Source organism: Triturus cristatus, chromosome 1_1 (assembly GCF_964204655.1).
Source record: "Triturus cristatus chromosome 1_1, aTriCri1.1, whole genome shotgun sequence".
NCBI lineage: Eukaryota > Metazoa > Chordata > Amphibia > Caudata > Salamandridae > Triturus > Triturus cristatus.
In genome coordinates, this window is record NC_140579.1 from 277,684,145 (window position 1) to 277,688,637 (window position 4,493).

A 4,493-nucleotide genomic window follows, 5' to 3' on the forward strand; every position below is an offset into this window, starting at 1 on the left:
GCTTCCCAAAAGAGATCTCATTGCAGTACGACAAGGCGGGGCCTATCTTTGCCCGCATTACCTCCAGCATTGACGCTAAGCAAGGTCCAGTCACTTTTTTAGCAAGTTTGGAGAGACTGTCTTGAAGAGCCAGGGATTTCATTGCAATTTGGCTACGATGTTTTAATAAAGAGCCTCTTGAATTGATGTAGAACCCCAGATATTTATAGGTTTTACCTATCAAAATTTGAAGGTTGTTATACAACCAGCCGCCACCTCTATAACATTTCCTGCTGAAAATCACTACGTGAGTTTTGTTTAGATTAACCTCTAAGTTGTTCATAGTGGAGTACCTATATAATGTATTCAGCAGGCGCTCTAGTCCGACTCTCATTCGACTGAAGAGAGCAAGATCATCGATGCCGAGATTGCTGATGTGGGTACCACCGATCTTCGGAGCATGGCTATTTCTTGCATCTAATTCTACTGAAAGGTCAGATAGAAACAGATTTTCGTAAATTGAGCATGCAATTTGAAGGGTGCAAAGGTGCCAAAAGGACACCCTGTTGTCCCCCTAAAATTTCAATTTATCCACATGTTGCACATGTGTGTGTGTAACATGGGACTTTGAAAAATGCACTTTAGTGCATTTTTCAAAGAAATCGCAAATTACCATCAACTTGTGATTGACGGTAATTTGCGATTCCTATTTGTGAAATCGCAAAATTTTACTGGTTAATGCATTGTATTTAAGGAATCGCAATTTGCGATTCCTTAAATGCAATCACAATTAAAGTAATCGCAAATTTTGTGATTACTTACATTGCGATTTTTGCATTTGGGATGATGCATCTCAAATGCAAAAATACCGGTCGCAAAGGGGCAGATTCTGCAAATCTGCCCGTTTGCAACCAGATTTTTCCTTGGTGCATGTGACCGTAAGAGTTCTTGGGGCCAGCTCGCACTTCTCTTATGAACTCCACAGGATGCAGCAGCCCCTCCCTGAGCTTACACACACTGTAGATAGGCCCATTGTCATTTTGACTGAGACAGATTATCACATAAAGAATGACAATGGGCCATCTGCCTTTAGCACAACATGTGCGAGTGAGTGCCTTGGAGGCAAGTGACTCATTTGGAGCCAGTAGATTGTACTTATGATTACAGAGGAGCTTTTCCCAGAGTACTGTGGGGAACTAACGGCCTTGTGTAATTTGGCAATGTTGTTCACTGATAGTGATGAGCAGGAAAGGGACGGGGCAGTAGAAGTGATGGGACAGGAGCAGTGATTGGGCAGGATCAGTGACCGGGCAGGAGAAGTGACCGGGCAGGAGAAGTGACAAGGCAGGAGAAGTGACAAGGCAGGAGAAGTGACCAGGCAGGAGAAGGGATCGGGTATGAGCAGGAGTGCTGACCGGGCAGGAACAGTGAACAAACAGGCGCTGTGAAAAGGGCAGAAGCAGTGACTGGGCAGGAAAAGTGACGGGGTAGGAGGAGTGACAGGGCAGGAGAAGTGATTCGGCAGGAGGAGTGACCGGGCAGGAGCAGTGACCGGGCAGGAACAGTGAACAGACTGGTGCTGTGAAAAGGGCAAAGCAGTGACTGGGCAGGAAAAGTGATGGGGTAGGAGGAGTGACAGGGCCGGAGAAGTGATTCGGCAGGAGCAGTGACCGGGCAGGAGCAGTGACTGGGCAGGAACAGTGAACAACCAATACAACAAGGGGAACCCCTGCAAGGTAAATATAGGTAGAGGCTCAGGGGAAAAATACTAAATCAATAATAAAGAAAAAGTTCTCTACCTGTTTGTTCCAAAATGTACTCTGTATCATTAGATAAATAGGTTGACACTCAAATGAAGGCTAATCATGACAAAAACACAAGAACAGTTTAAATGCATAAACAAAGGTCAGTTAATGAGTGACTTAATGGAGTAGACATCAGAACATATACAAAAAACATAAATTCAGAAGGTCCCAGACATCATCAACTGCACACAAATTCACAAACTTATACCGGTATCACAACACACCAACATCACACTTCATACTTACAAAAATAAAGGAATGGTCAAAATGACCCGGAAATGACCGGCTGAAATTTAGCTGTAATGAACAATGTATAGATGAAATCATAAGAAAACATTCAATACAATATTAAAAGGTCCATGTTGCATCTGAGTGATAGGGGCATGGTTGGACTTCAAAGAAGCGCCGACGCGCGTTTCGGTGAACGCACCAAACAGTGGGTGCCACCTTCCTCAGGGCGAACAGTATGGAATTAAGGTATACTTTGCTGGGACCTAACAAGAAGATAATAATTCCAATTACATTCCAAAAGTTAATCAATAAAAGAAAAATAACATAATATGTCTCAATAGATATTTTAAGAGGAGACCATTAGTTATAAGTGTCAGAACTAGGCATGGTAAAGGTAATGTATTAACATAGGGATTAAAATGCACAAAAAGAAACTTGGAAAAACCTTATAAAAGGGGCAAGATAAGCTCAAGACAAAAGATTGGAAAGGTAGATCTAAGGCATATATGAACCAGAGGGTAGAAGAAAGAAAAAAGGAAAGAAAAAGAAGAAAGAGAAGAGCATGTGATAGGTGCCTGGTAGGGATTCCAAGGCGACTGAAAGAACGTGAAAGAAAGGGGGGGGGGAAGGGCGGGGAAAATAAAGGCTTTCCCGCTTACCTGTAGCGGTTATATCTCTAAATGTCAGATCATGCTGGCAAAATGGCGGCAAGAAAGCTCTGGTAGTACACGGATAGTGGGAGCAAACCGAGACAAAAGTCCTCTAGGAGAATCAAACATCAAGCGCTAAAAAGGAACAATTAAAAATAGAAAATTTAGAAACATGACGATCTAACTATAGCATGTACAAGGTGATAGCACCCTTATACGGCAATATACGGGCCATAAGCAGGGGACTCTTAGGCCGGCAAGCTCATTTAATGTCTTTCAGTGCTATCGAAGTAATTATACTTGAATGGAAAGCGAGTGAAAAGACTTCACCTGTTAGGGAATGTGAGGGGCTCAAAGAACTTGATCGGAGTTTTCAGAGAAGGGGTTAAACAGGGTCCTGGATAGTCAGGGAGAAAGATGTAATGAAGAAAAACGCTCAGAAATCGATAACAATAAAACCTGCTCAAAAGGCAAAAATAAATAAATAGAACACCAACCATGTCAATCGAGGCGGCGTTTAAAATTGCTTTGAAACGTGAAGCGCGCCGTTGGCGGATCCGTTTAAGCTACTCTTCGTTGCGGTGCTGTAATCGAACTGAAAATTATAATGGACAAGAATATAATCTGGTTAAATCTAGTTCACAAAAGGGAAAATGCAATGCGCTGTAGAGAGACGCACCATCTGAGCAAAATACCTGTTAAGAGATGTAACAGACGAAAAGAGCCGCCAGGTAGAAGATCTATGGCAGCGCACGCCTCTTCAAGTGGATAGGCGAAAGTACTCGTGGCCAGATGGTCCGAAGAACGCACTGACGTGTTGGAAGATCGTTTAAATAGACCAGTGGCTGATTGATTCATGACGCGAGGGGGCGTGTCTATGCCTAAGGGGCCAACGATTCGAGTCTGTCCGTGACCGCCGCGAAGAAAAAATTCACAAAAGATCTAGTTGCGAAAAGTCATAGCGGCAAAAGAATAGGCTCAAGGCACGAGGAGGCGTGTCTAAGCTTAAAGCGCCAAAGAATCGGGATTGTCCATAAATGCTGAAAGGAAACCATTTCAAAAGGGTTTCATAGTGGTAACAACAAAGTATCCAGATTAGATACAAGGTAACAATGGGCCACCGGATCAAAGTCCAGATACGATATAAAATCAAAAGGGTCACCGGATCTAATATATATGCGGAATAGTAGGTAAGGCCGCAATTACGTATCTAATTATATACTTGCAAAAAAGACTCTTGTTCCGATTCTAAAAAAAATTACTAATTGAAAACAGGGGAAGTAGATTTTAAGAAGAAATTGTCATATTATAAATCAGATCGTAATACATAAGCAAGGGGCTACAAAAGAGGCAAACTTGCAAATAGAGGGTAAGGTTTGAAAAAAGAATGTTCTCATTATAAGTAACACCGCAAACAGCTTAAGAGTGTAGCGACACAGGGATATTCAAGTCAAGTTGTAGGAGCAAGAATTAAAGAATGGCATTTTCCCAGGGAAGGGACTCGTTGAGTCCCTTATCCTTAGATTTAAGAACAAAAATCCAGAAAACTTCTCGCTTCTTTCGTATGTTGTTACCGTCAGATCCTCTCTGTTGGCGGATCTTCTCTAAGATCGTCCAACGAAGGTCAGCTTCCAAATGTCCCTTTTCAATCCAATGGTCTACTAAGGGAGCTCCATGTTTGGAGCGTCTGATGTTTGACTTATGCTCACCAATCCGTATCCTTATTTCTCTAGCAGTTTCACCTACATAAGGAAGGAGGCAGGGGCATTGGATGGCATAAATGCAGTTGGATGTCCTGCAATTGGTCATGTCTTTCATTGTAATATTG

At 42.5% G+C, this 4,493-nt stretch overlaps 1 long non-coding RNA gene across 1 annotated transcript; it reads right to left on the reverse strand.

The window, feature by feature from the left end:
- Window positions 1–1,847: 1,847 nt before the first annotated feature.
- LOC146870125 (uncharacterized) lies at window positions 1,848–3,465 on the reverse strand. Its single transcript, XR_014959007.1, has 5 exons — window positions 3,361–3,465; window positions 3,163–3,260; window positions 2,996–3,062; window positions 2,675–2,800; window positions 1,848–2,278 (listed from the first exon to the last, which is right to left on the reverse strand). It is a non-coding gene; the product is annotated as an uncharacterized LOC146870125 (long non-coding RNA).
- Window positions 3,466–4,493: the final 1,028 nt, after the last annotated feature.